We start from the raw sequence: 18445 nt of genomic DNA, 5'->3' as shown, positions 1-18445 counted from the left end.
AAGCAACTAATTTTGACGACAAGATGCAAAATATATGTGAAATAACAACAAGACGGAATGAACAAATGATGTGCACCATTTATCATTCAGTAAACAAATGCCAATATAATTGGAAACTTTGGTAAAAATTTAATCATTTTCACACTAATCACCTTCAATAATTTAAATTGTTACTGATTTCTTGCAAATGAGGGCATTGCAAGATCTTAAGTGTGGGAAGGGGTTAAATTCTTTCGAATTTTAAAATTTTTATCTTAAACACTTGGTTACCATTAAAAATACTAGTAAAGTAGTAGTTGTATTAGAATCTAGTGCTCTCTGATAAAAAAGAACAGCCCTAGTCTTATATACTGACTACCCAATTCTAGTGAAATTTTTCAAAATTTTCAATTAAATGAATTAAAATCATGTTTATACATATTTATGAACGATAAAACTAGGTTTTAAACCGAAATTATTGTTACCTCGGAAAGGACATAAATTGAGAAACAAACTAAAATGTTAAAAATTCATTTAAAATGGAATAGAGGACGATAAAAAGGAAAATAAAAGCCAAGTGTGGGAAAATTTACCAAGTTATCTTAAACATATGTCACATATATCTGTAACAAATAACTGAAAATACTTTTGCTTTGGATTAAACTAAACTGTTTTGCCCGATGAAAGAAAAGAAGAGATGGATCTACACGATGAATCAATTCCATCATTAAAAGGAAGTAAAGTCTTCCGAAAAAGAAACGCGCTTCTTGATTTAGGTCATGAAGTTGTCGTCCAGACCAGCTGTAGGTTGACGAAAAATCTAGAAAAGTCATCACTAAAATCAGCAGGAAATCCACGGACCTCAGCATTAAACAGGGTCGCCAAGTGGTCAGACTTATCCTAACCATGAGAAGGATTTATCTCGTACAATGGGGGGGCACCGTGCAAATTAGCTGGAAAAGACTAATGAATCAGATCCCCAGAAAGGATAATCTCCTTAAAGATTAAAAATCAGCTTTTAAGACTGATATTACTCAATCCTAGAGATTGACCTTAAAGATTGAGAATTACAAACTCATGGAATTCGATGATATCTAAACTCGAGCTTAAACGAGAAAATATTTTGATCAAAAATTACAAACCGATTTGTTTTCTGAAAACCCTATTTTCAATGCGTTCATTACCATTGAACGTAAAATCCTAGGAATTCACCTGGAATTCATTAGGTCACCTGAACTAAATCGGGTGTCAACCGTAAGAACGATGGTTGCATAGTGGTCAAAGACACGACCTTGTGCCATAACGAAAAATTATAAGGGTGAGCTTTACTATTGCTCCTACCAAGGATAGTAATTGCGTCTGACACGTTATAGACCATAACTAAAAGCATGTCAGGGGACATTGCCTTAACAGTTGCTTGTTCAACGCTTTCCTTTACAACCGGACGGTAGTTTACCGAAAGGTAATATACGGGACAAGTAAACTGGACGTGTTGCTTTCCAAATACAAGGTTAGCAAGTGGGTGACACAAAACCGCAAGTTTTGAGCTAAAATTTTCAAATCTGAAACCCACTAAACCCACAAAAATATTTTGCAAACACCGGTAAAGGGTTATTCCGAAAAACTTATCTAGGGTAAAAACTAGATTTCAAAAGATCAAATGTTTTCATAAAGATCCAATTTCCTTAATGGATCTAAATTTTTATAGTCATGTGGGACTGTAAACCATATCGTTACTACCATTGTTTATACAGCCGTATAGAAATCACTGATGTACAAAGTGTGAAGAATAAAGAAGTGATTCTAGTATTTCAAGACGATATTGCTTGAGGACAAGCAACGCTCAAGTGTGGGAATATTTGATAATGCTAAAAATGAACATATATTTCATAGCATTATTCCTCAAGAAAGACAAGCTTTTAGTTGCAATTGTTCTATTTACAAGTGATATTCGTTTAAATAATAAAAGGTGAAGACAAAAGACAGATTCGACGAATTGAAGACGCAAACGACCAAAAAGCTCAAAAGTACAAAAGACAATCAAAAAGGTTCCAATTATTGATAAGAAACGTCTCGAAATCACAAGAGTACAAGATTCAAAACGCAAAGTACAAGATATTAAATTGTACGCGAGGACGTTCGAAAATCCGGAACCGGGACCAGAGTCAACTCTTAACGCTCGACGCAACGGACTAAAAATTACAAGTTAACTATGTATATAAATATAATATAATATATAATTAATTATATTAATTATATATATATTATATATATATATTAAAAACCGTCGGCAGAGAAAACTCCAAGGACTGAGCTGTAAAATTAACCTCCGCGACTCGCGGAGTTTGAAGGGGATTTTGCCGCGAGTCGCGGAGCCCCAAATTTCAACTCTGGCTATAAAGCAAACCGAATTCTGATCAAAATTTCATATTCTATTTTCTCTCTTCTCTCAATATATACGATATATATATATATATAATTTATATTTTAATTTTAATTTTAATTATAATTCTAATAATAAAGGTATGTTAGCGAATGTTGTAAGGGTGTAAGTCGAAATTCTGTCCGTGTAACGCTACGCTATTTTTAATCATTGTAAGTCATGTTCAACCTTTTTATATTAATGTCTCGTAGCTAAGTTATTATTATGCTTATTTAAAACGAAGTAATCATGATGTTGGGCTAATTACTAAAATTGGGTAATTGGGCTTTGTACCATAATTGGGGTTTGGACAAAAGAACGACACTTGTGGAAATTAGACTATGGGCTATTAATGGGCTTTATATTTTTTTAATTAAATGAAAGTTTGTTAATGTTAATATAAAGATTTACAATTGGGCGTCCCTATAAATTACCATATACACTCGATCGGACACGATGGGCGGGGTATTTATATGTACGAATAATCGTTCATTTAACCGGACACGGGAATGGATTAATAGCCACTAGAATAATTAAAACAGGGGTGAAATTACATTCAAGGGTAATTGGTGTAATTGTTAACAAAGTAGTAAAACCTTGGTTTACACGCAGTCGATAACCTGGTGTATTCATTAAACAAAGTATTAAAACCTTGTTACAATTCGAATCCCCAATTAATTGGAATATTTAACTTCGGGTATAATAATAATTTGACAAGGACACTTGCAATTTATATTTATGACTGATGGACTGTTATGGACAAAAACCAGACGGACATATTAAATAATCCAGGACAAAGGACAATTAACCCATGGGCATAAAACTAAAATCAACACGTCAAACATCATGATTACGGAAGTTTAAATAAGCATAATTCTTTTATTTCATATTTAATTTCCTTTATTTTATATTTAATTGCACTTCTAATTATCGCACTTTTATTTATTGTTATTTAATCGCACTTTTAATTATCGTACTTTTTAATTATCGCAATTTTATTTTATCGCACTTTTATTATTCGCAATTTCATTATCGTTATTTACTTTACGCTTTAATTTAAGTCTTGTATTTATTTTATATTTTACATTAGGTTTTAACTGCGACTAAAGTCTTAAAATCGACAAACCGGTCATTAAACGGTAAAAACCCCCCTTTTATAATAATAATAATATTACTTATATATATATTTGTATTTTTAATAAAAGTAAACTAATATAGCGTTGAGCTTTGTTTAAAGATTTCCCTGTGGAACGAACCGGACTTACTAAAAACTACACTACTGTACGATTAGGTACACTGCCTATAAGTGTTGTAGCAAGGTTTAAGTATATCCATTCTATAAATAAATAAATATCTTGTGTAAAATTGTATCGTATTTAATAGTTTTTTCTGCTAAAATTAATAACTATTTTATATACACCTCGCATAACATCAATTGTTTTAAATGAAGGGCAATTGGGTAATTTCACTTGGGGCCGGATTTGTGAGCCATATTAGCTGGTTTGGATTAGTTTTGGATCATTTTCACATCCATCCATCACTCCCAACTATCTAGAGAGAGAGAGAGAGAGATTCTAGAGAGAGATTTGAGGTTTTGGAGAAGAAGGAGGCCGTTTGGATCAAAAGCTCGAGTTCTAAAGTTGTTCCTTTCGTTCCTAGCTACGTTGTGGTAGTATTGGTAAGCTCAAACTCCGAATTTCATCTATTTGATTTGATATTCAAGTTAGGGCTTTGAGTTAGTTTGATGAAAAACCCTTTTAGATGATGAAATGGGTTTAGTGATGCTAGTAATTGGGTTTATTGTAATTGTTGGTGGATTTTGGGTTGGTGAACTAATTGGCCATGTTTAGGACTTGAAATTGAGTTTAATCACTTAAGTTAGTGATTATGGAAGTATTGAAACCCATTTAAGGTTATTTGGTTGACTAATTGTGACTTTGGGTCAAATTAGGGTTTGGTGGTGATTATGACCCATTTGGCGATTTAATGAGGTTTATAAACTTAAAATGGATTAAGTTGAAGTATTAAACCGAGTTAAATGTGTTTTGGTGTTAAAACTTGTAAATGGTGAGATTTTGACTTAATGGGTCAAAACTAGGGTTTTAGTGTCAAAATGGGTATGACGCGTGTTTAACACTTGAGTTCGGGTTTAATTGGCGTATTAGGACCATTCTCACTTGTGTTAGTGATTATTGGTTAGTTTTGGGCACGGTTTGTGCTTGGAAGTGCATTTGGGTCGAAATTGCACTAAGTGACGAATTGGGTTGATTTGTAAATCCACTCTAAGTGTATTGTTGTAATTGTGATAATGGAATAGGTACTTTCCATTGGCGAGTTGCGGATTACTTGGAAGCATTCTTCAAGACTTCAAGGTGAGTGATAATATCCTATGTGCATATGTATGTGTAGGATGGGTGCGGGTCGGGTGAAGTGATTCTCGGCTATAGAGCTCACTTCACATATAGATGGATTTGATGGACTTTTGTATGAGTCCAATTGGCACGGTTGTGCTTTTTGGTTGACCATCTTTGGCGAAGTACGCGTTCGCGTGTACATTATCACACGTGGTTGTGATGTGGTTGATATAACCCCAATGGCGAAGGGTATAATATTGAGAAGTGAATCGCGTGTGTATTCGGATTCACGATGACGCGTGTGGTTTCGGTCATCTTATTGTATTGTGGAAATGAATCTCGTGTAGTTCGGATTCATGGTGACTCGTGTAGTTCGGTCATCTTATTGAGGTAGTAATCTCGTGTGGTTTCGGATTACTAAGGCTCGTGTAGTTTGGCCAACCTCGATGTTGTGAAGATAGTAATCTCGTGTGGTTTCGGATTTCTAAGGCTCGTGTAGTTCGGCCAATCTTCATTGTGGTATTTGGTTCTCGGTATTGGGTTAAGGTGTTAACCTTGTTCGTTTATATTGTTATATATTAATGTATTGTTGTGTTGTAGCTAACCCTCTGGGTGTAGCTATTTGGCGTTGTTCACATCGTCGTTGGTGAACTTACATTGTCGTTGTATCATTAGCTCGTTGCTTAGAGATCGTACGGTATGCTTAGTGTAGTGCCTTATATATGGATGCCTCGGTATGCGGTATTTGTTATTTTGTGGCGTGTCCATTTTATACATATATATGTATGTAGTATATTATCATTCACTAAGCGTTAGCTTACCCTCTCGTTGTTGACTCTTTTTATAGATTGCATGCGGATGGTGGCTCGGGTAAGCGCGAGGATTAGAGGACTTGCATAGTTTGCGTAGAAGGCTTGCTTTTGGATTTATTAGGATTGGGTAGCGTATCCCCAATCGCCATGCTCGGCTTTGTTTTGTATTAAAAGTCTTATGGTCGAAAATTGTATTTTGATACTTAAAGGGTAATTTGGGTCGATGTGGGCCCCGCTTCGTAAACATAATTTTATTAATAGAACGTGCTAGTTTTTATATATAGAACATGGGGTTAAAAGCGTTACGCCTAGATATGTCGGGAATTAGTCAAACATTTTCGCATTTAAAGACTTTCCGGACAGTCAGGTTTGGCGCGCCGCGCGGCCTATATGGCGCGCCGCGCCAGGTGGCAGTTCAGCAAATTTTTTTGTTGTTGTAATTTTACACGGTTTAATCGCGGGTTGGTTTGGGTTGTTACAAGTGGTATCAGAGCATGGTCTAAGGGATTTAGGTGACTTGAGATAGGTGCCTAGACTTAGACTTTTGTGTGCTTAAATTGTTGCGGGACTTGTAGGATTACGGGTCGGAATGGGTTTGGTTTCCAAGAAACTTAATGAAATCCTCCAAATTATAGAAGTACTGAATGGTAACATAAAGAACACTATGAATATAAGAAATTTAAATGACTCTAGTGGTTTCCAAAAAACTCTTCATTGTGCCTCTTCATTCTTCTTCTTATCCGAACATTAATTTTTGAAATGCCCTACTCCTCCGCATTTATAGTAAGTAAGAACGGTTGCATTTGCCTTTGTGGCTGGAGTTTTTGTTACAGCAATAACAACTCTACAATTCTTGGCTATGTGACCTACCTTCTTACACTTGGTGCACTTAGCCTTACACCATCCTTCATGATGTTTCTCACATCTTTTGAAATAAGGACAGTTTCCCTTATAAAGCTTGTTGAATTTTCCCTTAGAATTTTCTTGCTCCATTCCTTCCCTCTTCCTTTTTGCACCTTCTTTCTTCTTATGTTCGTCGATGAAATAGCTTGCCATGCAAGCAGCTTCTTGTATGGTGCTTGGGTTCTTCAAGGTAACATCTCTCTGGACGCCATCAGGTAATCCATTGATGTAGCATTGGATCCCTAGATACTCGGGAGTAGTCATGTGAGGATTCATGAAAGCAAATTCTTGGAATTAGTTGGTGTAATTCATGAGATCAGCATTCACCATTTCCATATTTCTAAACCCAGGTCTTTCAGTACTCTTGTATGTAGGGGGCTGGTAGTTCATGAAGTTTTGATGTGAACAAATAGTCAAAAGATTTCGCGGTGCGCCATTGTTGCCATTGCTTTGTGCGGCAGCCAACAGTTGTTGATATTGGACAGAAGTTAAAGTGACGTTGGGAGTTGTGTTGCTTGATTCGCCACTAGCCATGTTTCTTCAAAACATAGTTAGGTTGGCGTTAAGCAAAGGATAAAGCAAGCAAAAAGAAAGTACTTAAAACTAGGCAATAATATAGACAAATAAGAAAGGTACTTAAACTAAGCCAGGAAAGGTTATAGTCCTAAAGATTGCTAAGGCATCCTAACTAACACATAAGGCACACATAATATGCAATCCTAGTTCTCTATAACAACCTGGCTCTGATACCAATCTGTCACACCCCATAAATGGAACCGGGGGTCATACGTGACTAACCAATATCATAACACAAGTGTAAAATGAGAACGACTCTAAATGAGACGTTTTAATTAAAAACCAATGTATTTAAAGCAGCGGAATTAAATAGTCACTACAAATGAATCCTTAAAGATGTAAATGTAACTTAAATATTTTAATGCAATAATATAAATGTAAAATGCGGACTCCAAAAGCAGCAAAGTCCAAATAGCAAACAATCTCTAGCAATCTTCACCTGAGACAAGACATGCTTAAAGTGTCAACCAAAAATGGTTGAGTGAACAACTTAGGTTTATAATTGATTTTAGACCACAAGATTTAGTTATCAAAAGTAGTGCTGAAGTTATGATATCGAACTAAGCAAAGTTACCCCAGGACACCTTGAACTGTCAGTGTCGTTTAATCATTATTATGTAACCAAAGACCAACGGTCAACTGGTTAGACACGTCGCTCTCAATAGGCCTACTCACAATAACTAAGCGTAAAACAGTTTGAAAGCAAGCATGTGTCTCACCCCAAAAGTTCAAAATAAGTATATAAAGATAGTTAAAAAGTAGGGCTATGGAGTTCACTTTAGTAGCAAGTAAGTTATTCCATGCAAGAAGTAGGAACGGAGTATGTAATCGGAGATCTCAACCTAGAGATATAACGTTTAATTAGTTAATGTCTAACAGACATAAAGTTTGTTTATTAATATAGCAAACTATATTAACAGTGACGGTTTTCAAGAAAAGTTCCTATTTCTCAAAAGTTTCTATTTTTGGAAACCTACTATTTATGGAAAGCTTCCACTTATAGTAAGTTTCTAGTTTAAGAAGTTCGGATTATAATTCTTCACAAAGATGTTGTACAGTCTCGCCCAAACTTCGTTGCTATCATGCAAGTCACTCGAATGATCTGTTGTTACCGGGCGCCCAGAATTCTTGACTAGAATCTAAGTCATGGCATTCGAAATCCACAAGCGGTTCCCATAAGACAACAAGGACCACCCTAGGCCACAAGTAGTGGTGATGTTTGTAGTCTTTGTACGTGATCTTTAATTATAACCTTCACGTTATAGGTGTGTACACACAACGAATTATTAATGTACTTATTAATTATATATATAGGTGATAATATACTTAGTGTAATTAAAGCGTTACTATATAGATAAGTTTATAGGTTATAATAATATTATTATTATCTAATTAATCAACCATTTTGTAATCTTATCATTATATGTGTTACATATATAAATATACACCTATATGATACATACATATATATATATATATATATATATATATATATATATATATATATATATATATATATATATATATATATATATATATATATATATATATATTCTTTATTATTATCATCATGTATGTGTTTATAGCTATATGATATATATGTATATTATATGTAAATGTTATATATATATATAAATAAAAAGATGGTACATATATATACACTTATATTTCTTTACTTTTTATGTTTTACTAACCTTATATACTTACACAATACACACTCATACATACATACACACTACATATACATACATACATACACATACATATACACGTATGTATATATTTACATATATACACACACATATATCTACAATGTATACATGTACATACGTACGTATGCATGCATACATGCATGCATGCATGTATATCATTATCATTATTACTTACCAATCAAAACTCATGCACATAAAATCATAACTTTTATTTACTAAATATTTTCTAGTTTATCTCATAACCTAATAATTTATTAATCATTAACATAATACTTTTAAAACTAACATGTTTAACTCATAACATTAATCATAATCAATTCATATTCATAATCTTAATCTTTTAACCTTATCAATTTATTCATACCCTATATCATAATCATATTCTTTTAATCATACTTTTAACTTTAATCATATTTATTATCATCTCTATATTCATATATACTTGTTCATAATACTTATAATTAACTTCAAGAACAAGATCGATATTAATCATCATAATATATTAAAAGCAATAGATTAAAAAGTAGAATTATCATTAGGTTTTTAGGTATACGTTAGGAGGTTAGAGATCAAGAAGATGATGATGAATGTGGACTGAAACAGAAGCTGAATTGCAGCAGAAATCACGACCCAAACAGTGGGTTTTCTTGGCCTGCTTGATCACAAAAAACAGCAGGAAAAACCCAGAAGAAAAATGTCGCAACAATGGTTGATGTGGGGCTGTTTTGGCTCACAAAAAAGCAGAAGAACAGTAGGTTGTTGGGCTGCGGTGATTTGAAAAATACAGCAGAAAACAGAAGGAAGGAAGGAAGGAAGGGCTGTAGAAGGGTGGCGATTTTGGGCAGTAGGAGGTGGCGAATGGTGGTGGTTTTGGTGGTGATGATTGACGATGTAGGGGGCTGTGGAGGCTGCTTTTGGTCGAAAACAGGAGGCTGTGATGGGGAGCTAAAAGCTGTCGATTAAAGCAAGGAATGGGAGGGGATTTTTGTGTTTAATTTGTGATGCAACAATGAATACATGAGGCTTTATATAGAAGTGAACAAGTGTTGGATTTATGCTAGGATTCTAGGATAACTTGGTGATCAAGGATGGATCAAGATTAGGATGCAAGTATTAGAATTAGTCTAGGATTAGTTTTGCTTAATGATCAAGTTCTTCTCCCCTCTTTTTTTTTATTTATTAGCCGATTTATATAATATTAATTCATATATTTATTTATTTTTATTAATCGGCAATTACCTATTTATTTATATATTTTATATTTTTTTATTAAAAGTTAATTTATTTAATATAAGTTGTATTTATTTAATTTACATTATTTGTACATATCCTTTTATTAATTTTAATTTACTTAGTTCATATTAGTTACATTAAATTATTACATAGAGTTTATAAATAAAAAAAATCACATTACATAAACTTTATATTAACAAGAAATATTGATCAAAAATTACAATTTAATCAAAGTGTTGTTAAATAAAGTTTATGATTACAAAAAGTCCTAATAGTGGAACAGTAGAAACAGAAATGGAAAATTGAGTATGTACTCCGAGTACATTGTAGCAGGGGTGTTACTAATAGTGTGTCTTGTGAAGACGGATCATTATGCGTATCATCAACTGCCCTAACGGAGTCCAAATTAAATAAATGAACCTGTTCTGTGACCCTTGTCACAAACTGGTCTTAACCAAATAAAAAATAACATAAAATACTTAGTTAAAATAAAAGCATAATTAGCTACACAATTATGCATAAGGGTAAAAAGGTCATCTTACATCTATGCCCGATCTGAGGATGTTACAAGCGACCCGATAAGGGAGCGTATTAATCTATCCACTTGGCCCAAACTTTCTTAAACATAAGCTAAAGTAGAGGGTATCCCTTATCCGAGAGACATGATATGTTTTTGATGCTTTCGTTAACGATTAGTTTATAAAGATCAGTTAGGTTCTTATTTAAAAGAAATCAACCAAAGGAACGACATGGCCAGACAGTAGTCACCATGTGAACGTTCGGTTATCCTAACAGTTCCAATCCTTTATGGGTTTAAACAAATAGTTCTTATTATTAAAGAATCCCTCAGACGGTGTGCAATGTCAGAGACCGCATTATGGTACAATGTACTCTTCAACAGTGAGGTTGTTTCCACAGCCATACATAGCAGAGGTATAGAGTACTACAACTGTTGTGCCTCCTCGATATACGTGTTGTTTTTATATGCATAGTAACTACTCTAGCATAGCCTGAGGCCGGCCTTGTACTCCTAGTATCAATTAGGGTTTCCATTATGAAAGAACCTCTGTCGGAATCCGTAGGGTAGGTTGCATTACTACAACAGTTTTGCCTCTGACAAACGCCCTATGTATCCGGATGTGTCTTACCTAGGGGTGACACAGATAGTGTACTCTGAATCGGGGTTCGCGACTTCCTAATCACAGAGCCGATAACCACATTCTATTAGTCGAAAAAGCGATTGATTTTAATAATAATCGGAAAGCATCTCAACAGTATCTCATTACACAATTTTATATAATCAGATAGCATAACAACAACATCACAGCATACACAAAATATAACTACTCGCTAATCATGGCAATAATATCATCTATCAAAGTAATAAAAGACATTATAACAAGATAGATTAAAGATAAAAGTATCAGTTTATTAATCGAGTTTTGAAAGTACAAAAGTGATAACTCCGACTCTAGACAGCTTCTTAGTACAATCTTCGGTGTTCGCCTCCGGGTACTTAATTTCCTGCTCAGAGGTGAGAAGGCCTCGAAAGACTATTCTCGAACTAGACTAAACTAAATTTGAGAGTGAATTGAAGAAGTGAAAAGTGGAGAGTGTGTTGAAATAGACACAAATGAGCTCTATTTATACTAGTTTCTGGCCTGGCTGGCCGTTTGTGGCAGCCCGTCTGAAATCATGACAGGCCGTCCTAAATCATGACATGTCGTTTAATTGGACCGTCCATAATCCTGTTGGGTCGTTGGTGGGCTGGCAGCCCATTTAATAGGGCCGTTTAAGGGGCCACCCGTTTTCAGTTGGGTAGGCCGTCCACGATAGTATGGCAGGCCATTTTTTGGACTTGGCAGGCCGTTTGCTTCTCAAAACTTTCTAGGTTTTCTCGTTTTGCTCTAGATTCTTCGTTTTAAGTCCGTTTTCGCTGATACTTTTTGTATTGCCTTCGTAATTACCAAATGTACCAATTTAAGCAAATAGATGCATATTTTGGCAATAAATTTGATTACTTTATTGAATATGGGCCTGATATCGGGAGTAAAAACGTGACTTTTTAACCGATATCAAAATATCCCACACTTAGGCTTTTCTTGTCCTCAAGCAAATTTCTCGTTTTTAACTTCAAGAAATCTTCCAAAGTTTCCTTTTTTAATCAACTAAGCGGTTTGCTTTTTATTATAAGAGCGTAACATAAAATAATCATTTTGCTAGGGTTTGAAGCTATCTCTGCAAGCATGAGGGGAGGTTACATGACTTTTAGCTATCTCTCACGGTTCACTCGTTCACACAAGTGTATGGGGTTCCCTATAGATCTAGAATTATGCTCGCTCATAGCCAGTCATATTTGTACCTTTCGTCATAGGCTTGGTCGAGACTCAAATCTTCTAGCTCATTTGTCAAAAAGGGTTAATGAAGGTGTTTGGAGAGTGGAGTTTTTGACTTTTGGTGGTGAAAAAGGTGAAAAGGGTAGAATATTTTCAAAGACTTTATTGATATATTTGAAAAAGGGATTGATAGGAGTGCGACTAATTTTGTGAAACACTTGAGTTCTTTTAAACTTCTTTCTAAGAGTTTCTCCTTTGAATTGGGCTCTTGGAACTCCAGCAGTTTTCATTGTATAAATTATGCTCCTTTCTTCAGAATTTTGAATCGAGATGTATCACAACTATATAGTTTTTTTTTTCGAATACCATCTCGAGGAGCGTCCGCTGGTAGTTTTTCAAGATTTTTTCCATAATCTTTTTAGTGACTATTTTTGGAATTTCATACGAGGTGATTTTCATTTTCTGGGTAGAGTAGGTGGTGAATGTGGAGGATGAAGGAAAATAAATGAAAGGGTGCGAGTGGTTTCTTGACAAACGGCTAGCTCTTCCGGTGTATACCTATATCACACTTCGCTGCTCGGAAATGTAGATCATGAGCAAGTTCTGATTCCCAGCACAAACATCGGCACACTCAACGGAAAATAGTGAAGCAATAAAAATAAATGCTTTTCATGGTCTTATTTGGGTGCCTCACCATAATCAATTTAGGTCGAATACGCCAAGTCATGCAATGCTCTTTTAGAGAATCGGTTCGCCCTAACAAGATTCTTATTTTAGTTAAACCTTACTTTTATTTACAGACGTTTTAGTTTATCGAAAGTACTTTTTCGTAAAGGTTTTCTTTTTGGTTAAAAATTTTGAAATTTGGATAAAAAACACAGAATCTTGATAACAAACTTAATACGATAAAACATTACATCGCTATCCCACACTTAGACAAACATTGTCCATATTGTTCCTATTGTGGTATCACACGCTTAGGGTTTTTAATAAAGATTTATGGGAAAAAATTTTCTTAGTGGTTATTTGGGATGGAATCCCAAACTTAGTGATAAGCAAGGATACGATTTATTTGTTTAGAAAATAGAGCTAATGCGGTAAAAACAAGAAACGAGTACCCTTTGTCAGCTGCTGAGAAAGCAGATTAAGAAGCTGGCAGACTTTGAAGAGGCCGAAGGCTTTGGCAATCTCTCGGCTCTTGGTCTCTAATAGGCTCTTTGTCATCTTCATTCCTTTATTGTCTTCTACTTTTCTTTATTCACGGGTTGCCTCCCAAGAAGAGCTTTTGTTTAACATCATTGGCTTGACCAATACCTTGTCTACCATGATAAATAGATAAAGTCCCTCTTGATGATGTCTTCGTTAAGCTGAGGGTGAACATATCTCGACGGGTAGATCCTGAGAAAGTGATGGACTAAAAGTTGGAGAAGGTCCGGAATATCTCGTGTCGATCTTCTGAAGGAGAGGTAGTGGGCAGTAATAGCTCTGGATAAGTCCTGAAGTCCGACGAGGATGTATTCCACAACCCTACTGACGGCCTCATGTACGCCAGTCGATAGATCCGGTACTGGTGGTGATAGTTTCTCGTCTCGGATGCGCATGTATGAGGTCCTCAAATAATGCCAGGAACTGTATCTTCATGATCTCAAAATCTTCAGAATGGGGATCTCCGCAAAAACTGTTGGCAATTCGGCATAGATTATTTATCAGTCGGAGCTGAAAGGAGGTAAATAACAATCCTGAGTCGAGAAGCAAGTCAGCTGCTTTCTAGTAGATCTCACGGCATCTAGCTTTAAATGTGAATTTCAGATCCGTTGACTCATTGAAGATACGTCTGAGCTCGGATGTCACGAATGTGGCAAGGTTAACTCGACCAGGATCCAAATGGGAGAAAGGATTGTTGCGATGCTCTTCTTCCATAATTTTGGCTTCTAACTCTTTGATAATCAGATCGACATGGTGATCGATAGTAACATAGATCACAAGTCTATATGGTGTGCTCTCGAAATCGTCTTGAGCTAAGAGAATGAAGAGGCTTCTAATGTCTTCGACTATCTGTGAATCGGAGTTGGAAGTCGGGCGTCCAATCAAAAGCTTCATGTTTCGACGGATGAGGGACAGTAGCGATATCTGAGTAGTGGAATAAGGAAGTGCCGATCCTGCCAAAGCATTGTACACTTTGGTATAGATGATCTTCTGATCTCGGCAAAACCTTGTCTCGTGCATGGTACGAACTACTGATTTTTGCTCCCTTTCTCGTTCTTCTAGGCGAATATGATCATGAAGTGCGATGATAAAGTCCTGAAGTCTCTCTTCTAATTATGCCGTATCATTATTGTTTCTCTCCTCGTATCGGGCATACTCATCTTTGATAGTTTCAATCCGCTCCGTTAACCGAGGCGTCAATTCGATCGTCGAGTGTCGGATGGCTTCGAGAATGTCTTCAAAGAATTTATCGTTATCATTGATGAATGAAATCATACAAGCATGTGTTGATATGAATGGAACTTCGAAAAGTTCTAAAGAAGAGTCTGGCTCCTCTTGAGCTGATACTGTCTAGAGAGCGAGTGTTGACCCGAATATCTAGGCATGGCTGATCATCCACTTCATCGTCTGAAGTTGAGTTGTAAGATGGGATCTCAACTAAAGTGGCAGGTGAATGAGGTGTGTCTGTGTTCTGGGGTCTTGCTTCTCTGTTGATATGATCAATCTTTATATCTTTGACATCGGTCGGCTCTTCATTTGTTTTACGAATATGAATCACTAAACCTTTGCTATGATCTTCCGTCTCAAGCTGCATAATCTCTTCATGGTGCTCTCGAATAGCTGCTGAGGTGAGGGGGGCTATATCAGTCTCTTCCTCTGTTTCTTCCATCTCCTCCTTAATTTCTTCTACTTCCATTTCCTCCGCGAATTCTTCCTCTTCCTCTATTTCTTCTTCGGGAACTTCTTCTTCCATATCGAGATCTTCATCAGACTGTGGCTCAGGTGGTGTAATGGTCATTTCTGTGTTAGCGTCTGATGGTGGAGATTCGTCATCGGAAGTGATCCTGCTGCTGGAAATAGTAAACATCTCTTCCTGTTTAAATAAATAGGTAGGTTGGTTAATTTTAAACGTAACGCACTCCCCATGTGATCGTAAGACCAAGGTTTGATTGTAAACGTCGATGACTGTCCTAGCCGTATTCATGAACGGTCGTCCTAAGATGATAGGGGTATCAAGGTCTTCCTTGATGTCCATCACTATGAAATCCGTAAGATACAAGAATCGATCAACTTTTACCAAGACGTTCTCAACTATGCCTTTGGGATAACGAATTGTATGATCAGCAAATTGGATTATCATTTTGGTTTGTAACAAGTCCACTAGCTCTATTCTCTTAAAAAGAGAGTAAGGCATAAGATTAATGCTTGCTCCTAAATCAGACAAAGCGTGAGTGGTTCCAGATTGGTAGATAGAACATGGGAATGTGAATCTCCCCGTATCTCCTAGTTTCATAGGTAGAGAGTATCTAAGTAATGATGTGCATTCTTCACTCAGTGGAATTTTGTTGGAATCCGGCATCCGCTCCTTTGTAGAGAGAAGTCTTCATATGTATCTATTCTGGCTAGGAACTATGGATATAGAGTCCAAGAATTTTCCATCAAGCTTGAAGGTGCCAAGCTTTTCAGGCTTCTCCTTTAGTCTTCCAGGATATGGTACACGAATTAGATTTGGCTTGGGCAACTACTGAGTGTTGTCATTCTTATTTTTTAGCCTTGCTGACCACCTCCGAGGTGCAAGTACTTCCTTAGGTATGATAGAATCCATTTGTTTAGCTTCTTTTATGTGGGGGTTTTGGATGGTATTACTAGGTAATCTTCCTTGTGGTCGAGTCTCAGGTTGCTGTGATAACTGTCCGAGCTGCAAATCTAGACTTTTCAGTAGCGCGAATTGATTTTTCATGAGTGCCTCCGTCTGATCTTGTCTAGATGCAGTTCTCTGATTCAGCCGGTGCTATCCTTGAATGAACTGGTTCAACTGATCTTCAGTACTCAAGTTAGTTGCTTTTGTAATCTGGTTAGCAGAAAGGTTTTCTTAGGGTGCTGGTCCAGTAAGAGGTAATGGTTGATCGTATGTTAATTGTTGTTGAAGGTAAAGTGGTTGTCGGAAACGAGGTTTGAACGGTTGATTGTTCATTTAAAACTGGTTATTCCTGGTTTGGTTATATCCAGGGTTTTGTGGGCGAGCAGGGTATTGGACATAATAGACTGGTCCGTCAGGGTTATCGTACTCAACTTGGTAATCTTCAATAGGTTGCGGGTTGGTACAGTTTGTACAGGCCTGAGCCTGATTAACCTGTTGCGGTTGCATCTTCAATTCCCCGAGTTGTTTGGCTAGAGATTGCATCTTATTCGTGAGGGATTTAATGGCCTCTGTTTGATTTTCAAGTGCGGAGAGAGGTGCAGATGATGAAAGGTTTTCACCACTATTCCTGTCATGATGATGCATTGTCATATTTTCAAGCAATTCTCATGCTTCGTCTGATGTTTGATTCATCAGATTCCCTTGAGCTGCTGCATCGATCGTCGTCCTTTGATTTACCGTAAGACCATTATAGAAGGTGTAGATTTGGGCTGACTTCTCCAATAGGTGGTTCAGGCAATTCTTCAGTAAGGTTTTAAATCGCTCCCATGTGGTGTACAGAGATTCATCATAACTTTGACGATAGTTAATGATGTCATTTTTAAGCTTGGTTTGTTTGGATGGAGGAAAATATGTGGTGATGGAATCGTTCTCCAATCCTTCAAACCACGTCTGCGCATGATGAGTGAGAGAATAGGGGAACAAGTATAGTCAGACTATATCTTGACCCACTCCTTGCTGCTTGTAGGAGTTCGAAAGAGAGATAAATTTGTCAAGGTGAGAGTTAGGATCATCGTTCAGTAATCCATAAAATTGACAGCTATCTTGGATAAGCTGCACAATGTGATGTTTTAACTCGAATGAGTGACCTTGGATCTCTAGAGATCTGATTGGTCCTCCTCGACCTTCAATCGAGGGTTTGGTATTTTCCACAAGGGTGACTTGTAGCGCCATTAGATTGAGCTCTCTGAGTCTTCTTTCCTTACGTGCTTTAGATATAATAGATTCCGGATCAGGTGTAGATAGCAACGGTTCTGGTCTTGGTCGAGTGTGGGTCATAAACTAGGTATGTCGTAAATTTTAGATGAGTAATCCAAAAAGGATTCTAGAAAGGTCCAATTTTATCTAAGCTAAGCCTAAAGTTATTCTAAAGTTAGTCTTAAGGTTAATCTAAGGCAATCAAATCTAAGCTACAGTTATTTCTATAGGTATCCTAAAGCAATCTAAGCTAAACTAGGGTTAGTTATTTTTGGCGGGTTTAATTTCTGGTTCTTGCTGCAGATTCTCTTGCTACTTCGACAATAGAGTTTCGCAAAACCGTATATATCAGACCAAGTGGCCAGGATATCTTACGGAGAGGCAGGATCCTTTTGGTTCCAATATAATTGGAGGCTATTCGGAAAATCCAACAACCAAGTCCGTGTATAATAGTCGTGTTCCTAGACACCACTCCAAGTCTTAAAATATAACTAGTTGAAACAATATTGTCTGATAATAGTGGTCCCCGGCAGCGGCACCAAAAAAGCTAAGTTCTCTACTGATATGGCCAAAACAGACGGTTGTGTTTTAGTATGCAGTGTCGTCAGGCCGCACGGCCGTCGGTCGAGGTCTCCCAGAGGGGATGTACTCGTGTTTTAAATTTATAAGGTCGGGGCCTAAATTTACTACTCCTTAGGGTGAGTAAGGGAAGTATGACCTAGGGTCGTTTTTAAAGAAGTCTATTGAATCAAACCTAAAACCTAACAAAAATAATTAACAAGGAGTAGTTGTGTTTCTATTTTGGGTTTTCTAATTTTCTAAAGGATAAAGTAAATACAGATAGGTAAAATTCGTATTTCAAATAAGGTTAAAGATGTACATGCTATGATTTCGTTAGTTACATTGCTGAGTTGTGTAATGACGGCTCATGAATAGTTGATAACCCTATATCCATTATATTGGTCCTACCGCCCCTATCAGAGGACTGACATGTCACTGGGCATAATGTATGCG

This window comes from Rutidosis leptorrhynchoides, chromosome 11 (assembly GCF_046630445.1).
Source record: "Rutidosis leptorrhynchoides isolate AG116_Rl617_1_P2 chromosome 11, CSIRO_AGI_Rlap_v1, whole genome shotgun sequence".
Lineage (NCBI taxonomy): Eukaryota > Viridiplantae > Streptophyta > Magnoliopsida > Asterales > Asteraceae > Rutidosis > Rutidosis leptorrhynchoides.
This window is presented reverse-complemented; position numbering follows the sequence as displayed.